Here is a 20898-nt window from a genome sequence, read left to right as displayed (position 1 = left end):
GGTCCAATGAGAGTGTAGCTACTAGCCTACACCACAGCCACAGCAATGTGGGATCCAAGCTGAATCTGCAACCTACACCACAGCTCACTGCAATGCTGGATCCTTAACCTACTGAGAGATGCCAGGGATCAAATCTACATCCTCACAGATGCTGGTTGGATTCATTAACCATTAAGCCATGATGGGAATTCTAAGGCCTCTTCTCTTGATAGGAGATGCATCTCCAAGGACACTTTGTAGTGGGGTGTTACACCAGCTCCTGTGTTAGGGTGGCATCCTGGGATCAGGGATTCTTCCTTCCTGGTTATACACTATGCAGTAGTGAAAAACTACAGAGATTATTATGCATTTACATTCTTTAAGAAGTGCCATATTTTAAACATCTTTGTGTCAAAATTTTCATCACTACCATAAATATTCAGCGTAATTTCATTTAAAATCCCAAACTTGCTTTCCCCTAGCTGTATTTGCAAAAGATGGATAGGTGTCCACAACTCAGTTGAAGCATTTAGAAAAGAGCTACATGAGTATAACAAATCAAAAATGGGTAACCTACGTATCAGTGTTAAAAGTTCTAATCTGGAACCAGATGGTAAACAGAAATTGCAAGTAAAAATCACAAAAGATTTTGGTATAGATACATGTCCATGGAAATCTCTGGAAACCTGGTAAATGATTCAATTCTTATACACAATCAAGTAAGATTGGGGTCAGGCTATTTATTCATGCTTTTGAGGAAACTATGATTTCAGATGAGTATTACATTTGAGATATATATGCTGGATACATAAAGAGAAGTTGTAGTAATTTGGAAGAATGTAAAAGTTTATTTATGAGTTGTCTTGCATTTGAACCCATTTTCCTACAGGTTGCTATATAAGTCCTTTATAATTAATGGCATGTATTTTATCCAAAATACCCTATTTCAAAAGCCACATAGGTCCATGCAAATACACAAAGATGACACAATAGGGAAAAAAGTTTACAGATTGTGAAAATGCCCACAGTACCGTTTAGTCATATTTTGATAAACTCATATTAATACCCTGAAGTACAATCCTTAATTTTTCAGGAAGTATACTTTAGTCATGATAAATCACTAGTATTTGAGAGAAAAAAAGGAGAGGGAGAGGTGAATATATCCTTTATAACATTATATACAGGCAAAATTAGCATCTTTAACATATTTTATGCTGGGCCCCTAAATATTATTCCTAAATATTTCAGGTGACAATTTATATGCTAAGATTTGTCATTATCCTCATTTGTTGGGTTCTAAATATTTGGTGTATTAAAATCAAAGAAAGTAAAATCAAATTGCTTCAAGAGAAGAAATTTTCTTTTCATAAAACACTACACACACATTGTGGTAGGCAGTTTCTGAAGTGTGTCTCAGTTTCTGAAGTGTGTCTCAGAATATACTCCTGATATTCATGTCCTGTCCCCTCCCCTTAAGAGTGGGTTTGGGTTTGAGATTAATCATGCTGCAGATTAACAGTTTCCAAGATTAGATGACAAAATACTATGGCTTTTTTCTTGCTCTCTCTTTCTTGGAATGGAAGCTGATTTCCATGTTGTGAGCTTTTGAGTGGAGAAGATTCATGTGACAAGATGGTGAGGGAAGCTTCTGGCCAATAGTCACTAAGCAACTGGGACTGGGGCCTCCTTCCAATAGGCTGGAATGAAATGAATCCTGCCAACAACCACTGAGAGACCAGGGATGTGGATCCCATCACTGCCTGATTGAACCTTGGTGTAACTACAGATTTCCTGAGATCTTGATTACAGCTTTGTGAGGTAGTCACACAGAGAGGACCTAGGTTAAGCATTGCCTGAATTTCTGATCCACAGAATCTGTGATACTAAATGTTTGTTGCTTTAATAACTAATATTTGGGATGACATGTTAAATAGAAATACATAACTAATGCACAAAAATATACACACAAAAGAGCATGTAGTTTTGAGAAAAAAATAACTAGATGCAGGAGCTAGACGCAGTAACCATAAACTATCGAATTTCAACGTTATGTGATTACAGCATGTGAAAATCATAAAGGATCTTTTCCTTAAAATTTGTTAAACATTCAAATAGAAAACTAAAATATTCCAGAAATCCATAGACAGTAAACTTAAGAAAAACACAGACAACAGAGAGGCTCTGGAAGGTAGTTATTAAAAAAGAAAGATTTAAAATCTGAATTTATATTTTAAAGAAAATGTAAAGGATCCCCTAAACATGTATGTCATTCTGTATCAATAATTATTAATCTAATACTATACTACAATAAATAAAATTCTGAGCAACAAATTTGTGGCAGGTCTAAGTAACAATCCAGGTATACAAACACCTGTTCTTCAATGAAGGGAAGAAAATGAAAATCTCATGCTTCAGTAAAAACATTTTGTTTTTGCTTACAAATATTTCTGCTGTGAATGGATGTTTCCAACAAATTGCAAAGGCCCCTATTCCTAAAAAAACTTTTTTTTGAAACTTGATCACTAACTAAATTTTACAAATAAAATTTCCTTTGTGAGATGAAATTATGTTAATTTTCAAATCGACTTTTTTGTTCTTCATTTTGTTAGTAAGTACTTCAGAAGAAGGGGGAAAATTTCAAAAGCAGTAGTAGCTTATGATTTAAATCAACTCACTGGGCTTATGACTGTGGCAGATAATAAACAAACAAACAAAATCAAACTGTTCTTCTAAAAGTAAGTTGATTACTGCTTAGTACCTGTCTATGTTCTTCTAAGATTTTATAAATTGCATGTGATTGGAGCTCAGATGAAACTTAGATTGCTGATTGCCTTTAACCATAGGAAACACTATTCAAAGAAAGGTAAAATAAAAACCAAATCCTTTATATACATGGTGGAAAAAATAATATAAAAAGGAATGAAAGTGATCTAATCAAAAGTATTGCACAAAATAAACAAAAAGAATCAACAAGAATATAATATATGTCATAAGCGTAATTAAACAAGTTCTCTAAGTAGGGATGATTTATTGACACATGCTGGATGAATATGTTGCTGTCACAACACCTACCAGTTCTGGCCTTCAACTTCAAATCAGTATGATTGGCAGGAGGTTTCTGGCTGGTATCCACACACTATGGGATTTCTATGCTCTTGGCAGGTTTAGAAAATTTTATTTTATCAGTTAATATAGGACTGATTATGTTTAAAAATGGGAGCAGAACTTACTGATTTAAAAACTGTCAAGTATATAAAAAGAGAATGTAAAATCAATCTGCTATGAAGACCCAAGTGGTTTCAAATATAAGCTAGCACATTTCTTTAACAGTTTCCACATGTCTGGGAAGCTTAATCAATAGTTACAATACTGGAATTCCCTTCGTGGCGCAGTGGTTAACGAATCTGACTTAGGAACCATTAGGTTGGGGTTCGATCCCTGGCCTCACTCAGTGGGTTCAGGATCCGGCGTTGCCCTGAGCTGTGGTGTAGGTCGCAGACACGGCTCAGATCCCTCCTTGCTGTCACTCTGGTGTAGGCCGGCAGTAACAGCTCCGATTAGACCCCTAGCCTGGGAACCTTCATGTGCTGCGGGAGCGGCCCTAGAAAAGGCAAAAAGACAAAAAAAAAAAAAAAAAGTCACAATACTGTTGAGTGAGCCAGAGTTATAGAAAAGAAGATATTTTAATGGGACTATTTTGTTGGAAATTATTTTAGGTAATAGGAATATAACTGATTGAAACAGTTGTCATCATATCCTCTTCTCTGAACCATGAGATAAATAGTCCTGCATTCACTAAATCCTCCTCTTCACTTCACCATTAAGCCGCTATTACTTTTTAACATTTTGAAAACATGCCCTCACTGTCAAATTTCATATTCTAATATATTTTAGGCTTTAACTTGGGCTTTCAGCATTTTAACTATTTGGTTTAAATTTCAAATCTTAAACTAGTTAGCTCTATACCACATGAAAGAAAACTTAATTCTAGGTTTATTTCATGGAGTCTTTAATTTCCAGCCAGGGAAAGGACTGTGCTGCTTTTGATTACTAAACACAGTGACTCTGAAACCAAGTGTCCCTATCCTCCTTTTGACTCTTTCAACACATCACTAAACCGAGGTGAGGAATCTACATACCAGAGTGATGGAGGTGGCCACACATCTCTGTCGTTGTCAACTTCTGTTACCCTAATGTCATTGTACACTATGTCCTCACCCTCCCAGGTGTCCAAAAAAATAAATGATCTAACTCATTTTGCCAGGAAGTGTTGTATATATTCTATTACTTTCCTTCTTTCCTGTGTGCCATTTGAGAGGAAAAGCTCACCACAAGAAAAATAGCTAAATATAAAATAAATTACTTCCTTTGATCTCCATGCCAAGTTTGTATAACTTTGCCCTCATAATCACACCACAATTTACAAATTAAGGAAATTCAACAAATGATGAGATTCAATAAGGTTAAAAAATTTACTTCAAGTTATACCATCAGTAAGTAGGATCACTGGAATTTGACTCTAGTTCTGATTTCAAAATGCTTTATTCACCCACCCTGAACTATCATCACATTTGCATAATGCTGCTCTCCCATGAGCTGAATGGAGCCCAAGGTTAATTTGACACAATTTCATATGTAAATATATATATATTATAAAATAAAATCTGGTTTACTCTCTCCCAAAATGCTCATATATAGTATATAACAACAGCTATTTGGGAATAACCATAGCTGCCCCTAGGCATTTCTGTTCTCTACTATTAAGATTTGCCTGTCATGTAACAAGTTAGCTTATTACACAGGAAGTGTGAACTGGAAGTATGAACTAAAAGTAACTGAAACCTTACGTCACTTTCATATCTCCCTAAACTCACCATATTGACATACTGAGAACAGTCTCAGCTTGTGGGCACAGTTGAAATTTAAATGAAATATATTCATTTATTTATTTAACCCAAAATGTAGCCATTGTCATTTATATTATTATTTCTATAGAATATAAGAATTTATTTGAAGAAGTGAAGGACCAATATAAAGTAATATTTAATGGCTCATTTCTTGTTAACACTAGGCATATAATTTGTAGAACCACTGCCAGAATTATAGGAGAGATAATAGATATCTGAAACTCTATATTCCAAGTCTACTTCCAGTCATAACAATTGTGTATATGTATAATGTTTACATACCATACATTTAAAATATGCAGTGGATTTTTATATATCTTGCATGAAAGGAATTCTGGTGCTATTCTTATTGAAAACAATATTCCATATTTCAAACAATTTATTTATTAAACACTGGGGATTATATAGATATACAAACTCTTTGAGAGGGATGTGGGTATTTAAGTCTCCATGAGTTTTATAAGCATTCTAAGGAGTTTAGGCTTGATAGCAACTTCAATTCAGATTACATTATTTCTCCTTTGTGGCATTCTGCCGTATATTTATTTTCTACATTCTTCGTTTTCAATTTTGATTCAACATAATCTTGTTCTCTTATATAGGGCTTCTTAAGTACAAAACTATAGATCTTTGGGGTCAGATAATCCATCGCAATGCGGAATACCCTATGCATTGAAAAATGTTCAACAGCATCCCTGACCTCTCTCTACCTACTGGATGACTCCCTCTTCCTAGTTGTGACAATGCAAAATGTCTCCAGACATTGCTAAATATCCCCTTTGGGGCAAAATCATTGTTGGTTGAGAACCTCTGATCTAAAAGGTTTTCATGTGTAAATTTATCTCATGTACAAATAAGATTATAATCTTAGAGATCACTATTTTCTGTAGTGAAAATAGTGTCAGGGGTCCCCTAAAGACCACTCTCAGGTTAATTTACTAGAAAGACCTGTAGAACTCAGTATATAGACACATTTATAGCTATGATTTATTACAGTAAAAGGATACAAAGCAAAATCAGCAAAGGGAAAAGGCCCATGGGACAAAGTCTAGAGGAAACCAGGTGCCAGCTTCTGGAAGCCCTTTCCCATTGGAATCACACAGATGCAAGTAATTCCTCCAGCAATGAGTTGTAACAACAGGTATGAAATTCTGTGCATCAGAGAAGCTCATTAGAGATTTAACACTGATTGCCTAGCAAATACAAAATTCCCAGGCTCTCAGAAGGGAAGCAGGTATTTAGCCAAAGTCATGTTTGTTGTTGTTGCTGTTGTTGTTTTTATTTTTTTTATTTTTTTATTTTTTTTTTTGTACAATTTATGTAGCACAAGCCACACACAGTTGGTAATGATGGGGATTCTCAAAAAATCCAAGTTCCCAAATACTAGCCAGGGCTCAACCTTGCATGCAGGTCTTTCTAGAGATAGCCATCTCAGGCTGTTTCTGCACACTTCCCTACACAAAGTTATATGAGGTATCAACTATATTTGAGGCACCCAAAGACTTAAAAAATGAATAAATGAGTAAAGTAAGCAATTGATTTATCATGTTTTCTGTAAGAATCCATTAAACATCTCTATTTAGATTTTTGTTCCCAGGGATTTTTAGCCCTAAATAGATGGAAATGTTCCAAGGCAATGAAGGATAAACACGGATTTTAGAATTAAATAGAAGATTTTAGTTAATTCAATTCTTTGAGACTGGAGATGCATTTCCAGAAAATCATCAAACAACTCAACATGCCAGAGAGGAGTCCATTTTCAATGAAAAGGAAATGGAATTTGGTAATATTCTGGTCATGTAATTTCCAAATGCAACAACTAAGAGAATGAGAAGTTTACATTGACTCTAAGACTATATCAACAGAAACCTATGCCATTTTTAAAGATAAAATCCTTAAATCCTCTATGGTTTTTTTTTTTTTTTTTTTTTTTTTTTTTGACCATATCCTCAGCATATGGAAATTCCCTGGCCTGGGACAGAACCTGACCTACAGCAGCAACCCCGGCTGCTGCAGTGACAACACTGGATCCTTAAACCATTGTGCCAGATGAGAACTCTGGTTACTTTTTCTTTTTTCTTTTTTTAATTTTAATAATTGAGTTGTCTACTGTTCTTCAGTTCAGATAAACTGCTCTAGATTAAGAGGATGGGTTGAGAAAATTATCTTCCGTTAATTCAAAAACATAGAATGATTTGCTCTTTTCATGATAATGAATGGCTAAACACTTCCCACCGCCACATGACCCTCCCTTCTAACTCTTACTGATAGGGTGAAATTAGGTTTTATTTATTGGATTATTGCCAGGTCATCAACCCCCTTCACTCTGAATGTAATCTTTAGTGCTCTTTTTCCCCCTCGATATCTCCCCAGCACTTTGCACAGTATATAGAAAATGCTATTTAACAAATATTTATCAAAAGAAAATTTAAAAAGTTGATAGGGATCATGCTCCAGAGTCCATATGTTCCCAGGATGTTTGGGGTACTTAGCCTAAAGGTAAACAGAATTAAAATAAAAAGGTATTATAAAGACAAAAAAGGAATGCCTTATAGGATTTGTTTCCTTTGACTTCCCGTTGTGACTCAGTGGGAAGAAATCTGATTAGCATCCATGAGGACGCAGGTTTGATCCCTGGCCTCGCTCAGTGAGTTAAGGATCCTGTACTGCTGAGAGCTGTGGTTTAGGCTGTAGATGTGGCTCAGATCCTATATTACTGTGGCTGTGGCATAGGCCAGGGGCTACAGCTCCAATTTGATGCCTAGCCTGGGAAGCTCCATATGCCCTGGGTGTAGCACTAATAAGAAAAAAAAAGAAAAAAGCACTGTATCCTTGATTCTAAGGTATGCTTAAAAATAGGTTTCAGGTGGACCTTGATATTATTCAGAAGATTCTTAATAGTGCTTGGTAAGGCCTTAAATTGCCAAAACACTACCAGAGACCTCTGACATAAGCAGGCACATACATTTTCCACACATGTTTAAATATAAATATTATTTTTAAATCATTAATATTATCTTGTGTTTGTAATTTTTGAGAACAAGGTTGAAAAACATTCATTAAATGAAGTATTTTTCTTTTTAAATGCTGTCCTCATTACTTTCAACGTGCCATTATTCCTGCTTACACAGATAAGATAGATAAGATAAGATGTATTGACCCCCTGCCCCAGCCAAGAGTTTGTTTGTACATCATTCCTTCTAATTTTATCTCTCTCTCTCTCACCAGCTATTTTTGTTTCTTTGTAAATGTGTAACTCAAGGGATCTCATGTACCCATTATTTTCCATAAGGTGAAAAGTACTCAGCAAATTCTTATGTCTGGGAGGGTACCTTGACTCACAACCACACCACACACACACTACTGCACACGCCCAAACACACCAAACATAACATCCCTGATACTGCTGCAGAGAGCAAGGACTGGTTAGATGTACCAATAAAAACCAGCCTTCTAATTCCCAGACCAAAGTTTTTCTGCCATATGTAAAGGTGTTTCAGTGACTCTTCAAATAACAACTTTTTATAGAAGACATTTAAACTAAAGGTAAGAATTTTGTATTATGAATACAAACATATATTTGATACAGGTGACAATTTGTAGAACTGTTACTTTCAGAATTAAGAAGAAATATAGTATAAAGTAGCTGTTTTTAAATAAACTGCTTGGTAGATCCTGAATGATAATAAAAGTTCACCCCATTAATCCTAAAAAGCATATTAGGAGAATCCAAATTTCAATCTATTCTTTGATCTGATCACAAGTTGATACTTTATATGTGAAATACTTTAATATAACAGCATCTCCAGTCCCTTTTATAAAATGCAGAGCTCCACTTACTCATTTTAACAGCATAGTTTTTTGGAAGCTATTCAAATTGGCTTCATACGTTCTTCTCAGATATAATCAGAAATCAGCCAGTTAGTTCCTTCCAAGTACTTTTGCTTATTATTCAATTTTATTATGCGTTTAAGCAAAGGTCACAAAGGCCAGTGCAATTGAAAGTCAAAAGTGTAGTAGCAGAGTTTGAAGGTAAAAACTTAGGCATTTACTCAGGGGGTTGTTTTCCTTGAGTAAATGACTAACTCGCCTGCACAGTACAGTTAAGAACGTGGGCTCTGGAGTAACAGATCCGGGTTTGAATGTAGGTTTTGTCACTACATAAAGATTAGTGACAAAACCTACATTATCTTTGTAAAATGTATCTGATCTCAGTTTGCTAATACATTTAAGAGAGTTGTGTGTGTGTGCTTGTGTGTGTTGGAAAGCAGGAAGTGTTAGTGCTTTCATCAGTAATGAATAATATAAAGGTTCTTACTACCCACAGAGATGCAATGTCCATCCTTCCCTCCCTCCCTTTCTTCCTTCCCTTTTCTGTCTTCCTTTATTTGAGGGTAATTTAAAATAGAGTTGGATTGGAGTTCCTGTCGTGGCGCAGTGGAAACAAATCCGACTAGGAACCATGAAGTTGCCGGTTTAATCCCTGGCCTCCCTCAGTGGGTTAAGTATCTGGCATTGCAGTGAGCTGTGGTGCAGGTTGCAGACCCAGCTCAGATCCTGCATTGCTGCGGCTATGGTGTAGGCCAGCAGCTATAGCTCCGACTGACTGGATCCCTAGCCCGGGGACCCCCATATGCTGTGGGCACAGCCCTAAAAACCAAAAAAAAAAAAAAAAAAAATAGAGTTGGATAAATGAATTTCCTTGTTCTCCCCCAAGTCTAATTTTATTAAATATCACTTTTTACAACTATTCATTTTCACTTTTTAATTTTTTTTAATTTTTATCAAAATATAGTTGATTTAAAAGGTTGTGTTAGCTTCAGGTTATAGCAAAGTGATTCATCATATATCGATTCCCTTCCATCATAGGTATTGAGTATAGTTCCCTGTGCTATATAGTAGGTCCTTTATATGTAGCAGTGTCTATATTTTAATCCCTTCCATCATAGGTATTGAGTATAGTTCCCTGAGCTATACAGTAGGTCCTTTATATATAGCAGTGTGTATATTTTAATCGTATTTTATCCCTTTCCTTGAGACTTCCCCTTTGGTAAACCATAAATTTGTTTTGTGAGTATATTTCTTTTTTGTAAACAAGTTAATTTGCTTTTTTTTTTTTTTAGATTCCACGTATAAGCAGTATCATATGTTATTTATCTTTGTCTGACTTTGCTAAGTATGATAATCTCTAGGTCCATCCATGTTGCTGCAAATAGCATTATTTTAACTTTTTAAAAAATTATTTTCTTCTGAGTTTTGAAAATTTGAGACATTGGAAAATTGGTAAATTTGAGACATAGCTCACAGTGTTAATGTTATCCATAGGATCAAAAAAAGTTAAGGACATGGTAAATACCTAATAACATAGCTATAGCTTTTCCTCTCTAAACAGTCTAGCAAGCCAACAAAAGGAAAGTCTCCTCAATTTAATACAGGGCAATTAGGGCAGAAATTTGGTAGTAAGAATGTTAAGAGTCAATTTCCACTGATATTAATCAAATCATAAAGAATTTACTTCACTGTGTCATATAATCCATCCTCGTTTTAATTTTTTAATATTTTAATTTAAATTTCTTTGAAAAAATTTTTGAAGACAACTCAAACATCCTCTTTTAATGAATTACCATACTTCTAGTGCTATTTTAAATCAATACTACACTTATTTTTCAGCACTAAATGCAGATTGCATATTTTTGTACTCAGAATAAAGTTCAAATAAATAAGTCAATTGGATTGGTAAAAATATTATAGACCTATATTTGTTCAATAGATAAAACTTTGTATCTAAATTTTGTCAGGTTATAAAAGATTGTTTAAGAATTGCCAGCAGCAAATAAAATGATACCTAAAAATTCAAAATGTTCTTCCCAACTCAACCATCATCACCAGCAGTAAATATTCAGTAATTTCTCAATTTTACTAATGGTGCTTATATCTAATTTATATTTGCTTAGTAATGCCAGCTCTACATTCAATGGCAACAGTGGTAAAAACTTTATGTCTTTATAATAAACAAATATGAGTTAAAAGCACATTGAAAAGAAATACCAAGAGCATTAATAACATTTAGTGGTCATGCAATCTCTCCTAGATACCACACTAAGTACTTGTGAAAACCATGAATATTAGAAATATTAAAATACATTTATTTAGATTTATATTAAATAGATGGTTTTCAATGTATCATTAAGAATTCGGAATTATTCTATGTATAGACACAATATACAGTAGCTCATTTATTCTGTACAATATAGCCAAGTAAGAATTATTATCCCTACTATGCTGAGGAATGAAAACTGAGGCTTAAGGTTGTTAAAAATTTGCCCGATATATTTAACTACTTGGTAGGAGGGCCAGGATTCATAATTATGTTTGTGCTCTTCTAAATCCATGATTGTTCCAGTATATCTTGCTGTTATTCAAACAGGTGTGCTTTTAAAATTGCTTATAAAATATGCACAAACAGATGGCACCTGCTAAACATATAACTGACAATAATATCCTGATATTTTCAAATACTCAGGGGTATCCAGCACAAACAAAGAGCTTGAAAATTTGCAACATAATATATTACATCTAGTAAGAACCTTAAAAACCAGTCTAATGCAAAACTCTATGCCATAAAAACATGGTCAGATAGTTAAATGAGTTAGCCCATTTGCTAACTAGAAAATTTCAAAATCCAAACTGGACTCCTGAATTCCTTCCTAGGGCTTTTCGCATTATATCAAGAAAGTAGATTTGGTTATAACATTAAAAAAATTTTTTTTCCCTTATCTAAAAGGTGAGATGATATTTCTCAATTTAAAAATAAAAACAAGAAGAAAATATTCAGAACTATTCAACATCATTATCATCTCCCATCATCTTAGCAAAAGCTTTTCAAAAGTGGTAACATTTAGTTATAAAGCTTTTTGCCTAAAAGTCTTTCCCAATATCCTGAGAAGGATATCATGATATGTTTGTGGATTGCACTATTAAGAAGAATATCTAGTACCAGTAAGTCTCATGAGTTTCTTTCAAAATCAATAATTAATAAAATGCCTAGAAAAACTTGTTTTCTTTTGAAATTATTATTTAAAATATTTTATATAGAGGAATGGAAATTAAAGAACATTTCTAGTACTTCTCTTTTGCTTTGTAAGCTACATTTGTATTACCAAGAATATGCATAAGCAATAACAATAGTTGAAGAAGCTGTATATAGCTAATGCCTTTTCAAACATTTTCAAAAATAATACAGTCTATTCTATATGTCATAAAAACCCTTTTTGCTGTATAGTCATTATGGGGTATATAAAACCCTGAATGAATACTTTGACCTGGTCAATTCCATATATTCTTTGATCTTTGCTATGCTCCTAAAAATGATGCCAATGTATCTTTAGGATATGTAAACAACACAAGTGTTATGTTGCTAACTGACAGGAAAGCATGGTCCTGCTGGCTGAGCAGAAGTCATGAGGGATTTGCATTCCTTTAAATTCCCCTGGCTATCATCCTTTGTAATAAATGGCATAAACAGTTGAAATACATGAAGGGTGGTGCATAGCCTGAACATGTGAACAGAGTGAAACTCAATCATCTGTATAAAACTGAGCCCACCATTTTGGGTTCAAATAAACCTGCAACAGAGATATCTGAATAGAGAAAAAAGAAGAAAGAATCTTTAAAATCCTTAAAAATCATGTAAATACATTGACAATATAATTCCCTGTTTTTAATTCAGCAGCCATATGCTGATAATATCAATAGTAGAGATACAGATAATGTAAGTGGTCACCCACATGTAAATATTCCTTTTATGTCTAGTAAATATATGGAATACATATTATACAGGTACATCTAGTACAAGAGGGTTTTCATTGGTATAAAGTAATAAAATGCAGCATGGATTAAAATATTGTTTGAATTGCAACCTCACCCCACTACTTATTTGATCTTCCTAAATCACTTAATCTGCATCTTCATTTTTTTTCAACCCCGACTTAAGAACAGTATTTGCCTTTCTTTCCTACTGAGATATTTTAAGGATTAAATGTTGTAATATATGTAAAGCTCTCCGAAAAGCAAGAAGAAAAAACTAATATACTTCAGCCTAAGAAGAGGTTAAGATGATCTTTCTTTTTCCTTGAGCAAAGAAAGGTGACCTTGGCACTACAGAGTGCTGGCTCACTTCCCTAAATTGTTGTACTTGAACTTTATTATGTAGATCTTTACTGTCAAGCAAAGTGATAACTTCCTAATGGTTTTGGATAAGACTGGTCACCAAACTTCATTAAGATAGAATCTTTAGATTAATTTCTTTAGGTTATGGAATTCCAGCCGTGGCTCAGTGGAAACGAATCTGACTAGTATCCATGAGGACACAGGTTTGATTCATGGCCTTGCTCAGTGGGTTAAGGATCTGGCAATGCCCTGAACTGTGGTCACAAACACGGCTTAGATCTGGCATTGCTGTGGCAGTGGCCTAGGCCAGCGGCTACAGCTTCAATTCAATCCCTAGCCTGGTAACCTCCATATGACATGTGTGCAGCCCCAATAAAAGACAAAAAAAAATTATTTAGTTTAAAATTATCAGGAAACTGCTATTTCTTTACAAAATTTATAAACTCTAGTTTAAGAGTGACATTCTAGTGGACTGAAATAATGCAATCAACACTAAGCCAAAGATGCACTATTGTTATTCTTGGTGATACTATTTGGTAAATAACCAATGTGTTCTTACTCTCCATGGGTTAAAATTTATATTAAAAATATACACTATCACATCAAAATAATATAATTTTAGCCAAAGATACACAAAATTAAACCAAATCAAATTTTTATTAAGGATTTAATCAAAAATAAATCCTTATTAAATCTTGGTAGACTAAAAATAACATCCCCCTTATTATAATACAATCAAAGAGTTGTCATTGTGGCTCGGCAGAAATGAACCCAACTAGTATCCCTGAGGATGCAGGTTCAATCTCTGGCCTTGCTAAGTGGGTTAAGGATCTGGCATTTTTCATGAGCCGTGGTATAGGTCACAGCTTGGATTTGGCAGTTGCTGTGGCTGTGGCAAATACCGACAGCTACAGCTGCAATTCAACCCCTAGCCAGGGAACTTCCAAATGCTGCAGGTTTGGCCTTAAAAAAAGCAACAATAATAATAATATCACATTATTTCAATTAAAAGTAATTTTATCTTATTTTTTGCTTGGTAATACAGAAATCAATTTTCACCAGAAAAAAATCTAAGAAATCTTGATAATAATATCAAGATTTAATATTTTATATTAATATATAGTATATTATTTATTATTTAATTATAAATATTATAGTATATTATAAATTATAATAATTATTAATTATAAATATTATAGTAATAATATAATTATTATAATAATTATAATATTATTATAATAATTATTAATTATAAATATTATAGTATATAAATTATAGTATATTATTTAATCATTATCAGTTAAAGTTTTATGAAGTTATATTTAGCATATTTGATTAATTTAGATTTTAATTCAAAGATAGATATCCATATGGATATTTAAGTTCTTCTAAAAATTCTTTAAAGAAACAAAACCTTTGATGAAAATAACCAATCATAGTGTGTTGTTGTTCACACAATAATTTGATTGTTATAACTTTGCCAGGAGAAAAATTACACAGTCAATTCATATATGTTTGTTCTTCCCAGATTCAAGCTACAATCTTCAATATTTTAAGCAGATTAAGGTAAAATCATTTGTTCTGTTCATGCTTATAGTTTCTCTTTATGTATAAAGTAATGTCAATGTTGATTTAATTTTCTCATGAGGTACCAAGCACAGGAAATGATTAATAGAAACTTTTCTTAAAAACACAACTTAATATTATATGGATTTGTCTAGAGAGTAAAATAAATCAACTCTATTCAAACTAAAATATTGCATAAATTTACTTTAGCTAATATGCTTCACCCTTAAAACGCTCAAGGTTCCATCCAGCTCCAGTCACATCCATTTGTTAGTTATATGTTAGTGTAAAGTATAATAATTAGAGAATAATGTAATTTAAAATCCAAGATATGTCTTTAGAAAAAGAAATATGATTGAAAAAAAAAGTGACAAGGAAGATATATGGTCTTAAAATACAAATAAAGTAAGATATTATAGGTCTTATTGATACCATATTAAACATATGCATGATTTATGAGTCAATCTAAACATAGCCCCATACATAAAGATCCAGCTATTTAAAATTTTCATTTTAAACCAGTTAAGGTAGTTATATAACCTACTGCATAAGATTAATAAGAATGAAGTAAAGATGTCTGTTGGATCATCAGGATAATGCAGTGCTTTCCTTATTGAGTTAGCATGGATGATATTCACAGTAACAAATGCATGTAAAGTATTTACTTAGTGCAGTGCACAGAATATAGCAGATGCTAAATAAATGTAACTTGCTCTCTCCTGTTTTGTGAACTCCATAAGTGCAAGAACAAAGCTACCTTATTATTTATTAGCATCCATTTCACACATCCTTACATAGTGTCAGGTACATAATAGGAAACCAGCAACAGCCATTTTTTGAATACACAGATACAGAGAAAGGTCCTAACTGCAGCGCTGGATTCAGTGTTTGGCTCTGTGGTCCAATTTTAGTTTTGTGCCATAAATTGTGAACAAGCAATGGACATTAAAAACAAAGAAACAAACAAAACCAACCAAACTAAAAACCTACAGCCTAATGGGCCAGATGGATTCACACATATCTTAGAAAAAAAACCAAAATTTAATGGATTTGGTGAAACAACAGTCTGTACAGACCTCCAGTGAAACCCATCTAACAAAACAATGATGTGCTGAACAGAACAGTCACTATTTTTGTGTGTAAATCTTTTTGAATTTTGTCTTTTTTTTTTTTTTGTCTTTTTCAGGCCCCACCCATGGCATATGGAGGTCTGCAGGTAAGGGGTTAAATTGGAGTTGTAGCTGCCAGCCCGTGCCACAACCACCACAATGTGGGACAACAGCTCATGGCAATGCCAGATCCCTAACCCACTGTGTGAGGCCAGGGATTGAACCCATGTCCCCATGGATACCAGTTGGGTTCGTTAACCACTGAGTCACAATGGGAGTTCCTGGATTTTGTCTTTAAAATTCCAGCTTTGCCTTTGATGACGTCACAGTTAATTTTCCTATGCATAAAATAGTCAGCATTTTAACTAACTGCTTGACATTTCACATTTGCATTGTGAAATTTACATTAATAAAAAATAAAATTCATAAATAGGAGGGAAGGTTCTATTAATGTATTGAGTACTTGGACTTCCTTTTATTTTGCATCAGATAGAGGATACCTAGGTAAGTACTGGCTTTAACAACTTTCATTTAACAGAATTACTTTATAAGTCTCAATAAGCATGATGGCAAATGTCGTTTAGGTAACATGAAAGAGAAATGAGAAGTATGAACTACAACTCTGAATATTTTCCTTTGGGACAGGATAATTTTAGTCACAGATGGGACAGCTGTGTAGGTAGGTAGGAGGGCAATTTGAAATTGTCCCTACTAGAAACATGTATGTGTAGCAAGACTGTCAAGAATTGAGATGTATGTATCATCCATTTTTTTTCCTTGCCTAGCATCCCTTCTTTTATTTTTAAAATTGATTTTTGGGGAAAACCACTTCCTTTGCCCTTCTTGCGGTAGTCAGAATACTATGCCCATCACCAATGACAAATAAAGAACCTGAACAAGATGAATCAGATTATCCCTCAAAATTTTATTTATGCATGCCAGGAAAGAGAAGGCCTCCTTTCCTTAGTAATTGCAGTCATGAGTTTAATATTTGGCTATTAGCAGCCTTAATATATACCTGGATAGACCAAGCCCAACTGAGAATAAAAGCCTAAAACCATGGGACACATGAATAAAAGACATCAGAAGAGAAATCTGTTTGAGTCCCTGGATGTTGCCATGGCTGAAGAACCCCCTGTAACATGCTTTATTGCCTAGGTTTATTTGAGCTGGTTTGCTTTCTCTTATAACTAAAGGAGCTCTAATGAATACTGGTTGAGTAGAATGCTGATGAATATATATATGGAAAATAAAAACATGAATGTTTTTTATATAAATATACTTAGTTGAAATATTTAAACTATAATTTATATAATATAAATCCATTAAATATAATTGATAGTTCCTTAAATAAAATTTTCTTAGTGTACATCAAATCAATTTTGAATATCTGTATATAATAATATAAATCTTTCTTTTACACTATAAAGTATGGGTGCTTTTCTCCTTTCTATAAAGGAAGCAGAACCAGATCAATGAGACTACTCAATTGATTCAAATTGTACTGAAGTTTGGATAATATCATTACAAAGGAAATCCAAATAAAAAACCTAACCATTGAATTTTGGCTAGAGTTTTGAACTTCTCTTTTCAATAAGGTTTTATATATATATATATATATATACACACATATATATATACACACACACACGCACGCACACACACACATACATACACACATATATGTGTGTATACATAATCTGAATATAATTAGATGTCTTTAAGTCTTCTCTTCAGCTGAGGCTTTCCTAGTTATATTATTTCTCTGCATGATTTTATCCTCCCAAGTTTCCTGACTTATGCCTGAATTTTCTTTTATCCTTGCCTCCTCTAGGTCTGGCTTCTTCAGCCCTCTCATTTTCTGGTCTCCCACTGACACTCCTCTTCTCTTATCTCCATGGCATATGCCCTTAGGCATCTCTTTCAGTGACTATCATATTCCTGTTACTTGTGTTCCTGACCCAACCTTCCTTCTCCCTTCATCTATCGAGCTTCTTATTAGCACCCTTACATAAATGGAAAAAAAAAAATTACTTGGTACAATAAGTTAGATTTTAGCTAGGCATTTGAAAGGTATTCCTATTATTTTCTTTACAATGAATATATGTGATATTCAAAGCAAATCATTTCTAGAAGTGTTCAATACCACTCAAATACTATCAAGCAAATACCGAATTTTCCTTTGTTCAGGTTGCAGAATGTGAGTTTTCCAAATGTGCTGTCAATTTAGCATTAAACCATATGATTTTCAAAATATGAATAATTTAATAGGTATTAATATGAACTAGTTTCATAAAATTGATATATTAAAGAATAAATATTGAAGCCTTTCATAAAATAAATAAATCCTTCAAAAAATTTCCATTTACATACAACCTTTTGATATTTGTTTTTCTCTCAATCTAGAGACAATTTGAATGTGTACAGCGAAGCTCCTTAGCCACATATGACCTTATCGCTCTCTGTCTTAACTTAGAAAACAATAAGGCCATTCCTAGGAACTTAATTAGGATATCACATGTGTCTTGGCAGTATGTTTTCTAAGAATCTCTAAGAATGAAGAAATAGACAGCATTCTAAGTTATGTGTTCACTTTCAAGCAATGATGCAAACTATAACGGCATAAAAGCTTCCCCAACTTTTTGAGAAATCCTCCTAATGTTTTCTCCAGGGAAAAGATTTATGCCTAGGTCTGCTCATCTGTCCTTCTCTTATCTCATCTGGGGCTTGAATATGTTGCAGTTATGGATGCCTCTGTTTAGCTGAATCTTGGAATGATCCTTTCATTACTATGCCCCAAGCAAAGACAATCCTGGGTTATAGGAACAAATAAATGCCTTTTTTTCTACTTCTGTTCTGGAAGGAGATATTCTTTATTTAATGATGTCCTCACACATATAGGACAAGGAAAGATAGTTAGTTCACCATAAGCTCAGGAACTAGCAAGACAAAGAGATACTTGGCTTTGATGGCGTAACTTCAATTTACTACAAAATGCTCCAAAAATCTGGTGAAACTTACCTGTATTTACTTTCAGGAGGTTTCATAAATATATACTCTGGAAGTTTTGAAAACCTAGATCAAAATTTGTGTAGTGTTAAGTGGTAATATACATTTTATCAAGGGATCTTGATCTGTTTTCCCAGAATATCCTTTAAAATTACCAAAGTAAAAAACTGGCTACATTTCTCTTTGTGTTGACCTTGCTAGTTCTTTCAATTTCTATTTATCATTGCCTCTTTGAAAAATTGCTTTAATACAGGTGGGATGAACATCTGAATAATGATACAATTATATATATATATACATATATCTACACACACACACAATATACATATACATTCAATCAATAATCTTGTTGAGTGAGAAACATCTCCTCCCACACATACTTCCTCCTGCCTCATCTAATGTGTTAACACTTTGTTGGATAATGAGAAGAGCAGAAGTGGCTACTAAATGTGTTATTCAAATTAACTCAGATTGGAATAAAAATGTGGAAGTATCCATGCAATTCACAAACTGTTTGTGTTTTTAATATCAGTGTTTGATGATGCTGGCACTCTTGATCATTTTCTGCCTTTGAAGTTACTGAATTCAGTGATCTATCCTCTGTGTTTAGTTATTAGGACTGTGAACATCATAAATAATTTAAGATGTTTAGAATTAAATGTTAAGTGTAGATGGCAGAAAAATGCAAAATTAGGTAAAATTACTTAGCGTAATTCTCATGTATCTATTATTTCTTTGTTAACAGAAGTCCTCTTTCCCAGACAACATGGAAGTGGTTGGGGAAAGTGGGAAACTGAGCTCAAATTTGTGAATGTGAAGATGCATGCATATTGTGTGTGTAGAAATCTAAATACAAAACATTTCCAAAATACAGTGAAGCTGTGGACTCACATAACTGGTAGTTCACAGCAAGAGAAGCTGGATTCAGAGCATCAAACAATGGTATTAAACTTGCTTCTCTATTTCTCTGGCTTTCTCCGTGATGGCTTACTTTCCAGGCTGGCTTTCCCAATAATGGTGGCAATGATGATTGTCACAAACTGGCATCCTTCACCTCCTGTCCTTCTTCCCATTTCTTTCCAAAATAAGAACTTCTTTCAGGCATTTCCAGTAAAAGTCTTAGGATCAACTCTAATTTTTCCTAGCCTGGCTCATGTTTATGACATAAACTAGTCACAGTTATCAGAGAATGGAATGACCTAGGTAACATACCCAACTCTCGGAACTAGGGAATAAGATTCTGAAACCAATAGACTAAGAATAGATGACAGATAATTCTCCAAAGGAAAGCTAGCATTCTTTTAGAAGAGTTCTGGTCAGTCAAAACCAACTGGTTTCTATAAACAAAATGCAAGCATTACAGAGAACTCTAACACAGAACGGAAATATTCTTCATAAGCAACGGGAACATACCAGGGACTAGACAAAAATAAAAGTTAAGGAAATAGAAGTCCAGGAAGTGATGACAAAATATATACATTCTAACTCTAGTCCAAATAGTGTTCACTGACAGCAGGCCATGACTCATTGCTCATGGTTTTTTAGTTTGCTGAAATGCTAATTAGAATAAAACTCATGTTGAAAAAGTATCTGCATGTAAATTAACTTCAAGAAAAATTATTGGAGTTCCCATTGTAGCGCAGCAGAAACAAATCCGACTAGGAATCATGAGGTTGCAGGTTTGACCCCTGGCCTCGCTCAGTGGGTTAGGGATCTGGCATTGCCATGAGCTGTGTGTAGATCAGAGATGCAGCTCAGATCTGGCATTGCTGTGGCTGTGGCACAGGCTGGTGGCTACAGCTCCGAGTAGACCCCTAGCCTGGGAACCTCCACATGCCGTGGGTGCAGCCCTAAAAAAGACAGAAAGACAAAAAAAAAAAAATTATTGCTGGAAATAGCAGCAGAACATGTTGTACTCCCTCCCTCCTCCCACCCCTGTACCCCCCCCCCCCAAAGCACAAAATAATACAGGAATTTGGTCTAGGCTGACCTGAATATGGTTATGAGTAGGGTAGTCTTTTGAAGGAATTGTCAGATTTGAATGATATCTAGTGACAGTGAAGATATTAGAATGTTCTCACTGATGGAGGTCAGGATATATTAACTCAAAATATAGCTCCTTGGTATATTGGAGATTTCAGGCTGAAGGAGGTGGAGAG

The 20898-nt window shown here is 34.0% G+C and overlaps 1 protein-coding gene across 33 annotated transcripts in view; it reads right to left on the bottom strand.

The window, feature by feature from the left end:
- Positions 1-20898, bottom strand: part of PCDH15 (protocadherin related 15) — a 1617506-nt gene that overhangs the window by 784559 nt on the left and 812049 nt on the right. The gene's annotated exons all lie outside the window — the stretch shown is intronic.

Source organism: Sus scrofa, chromosome 14, assembly GCF_054392235.1.
Source record: "Sus scrofa isolate SSC_HxYL_T2T_F1_AM1 chromosome 14, Sscrofa_HxYL_maternal_Yorkshire_Landrace_v2.0, whole genome shotgun sequence".
NCBI classification, from domain to species: Eukaryota; Metazoa; Chordata; class Mammalia; order Artiodactyla; family Suidae; genus Sus; species Sus scrofa.
This window is presented reverse-complemented; position numbering and strand designations above follow the sequence as displayed.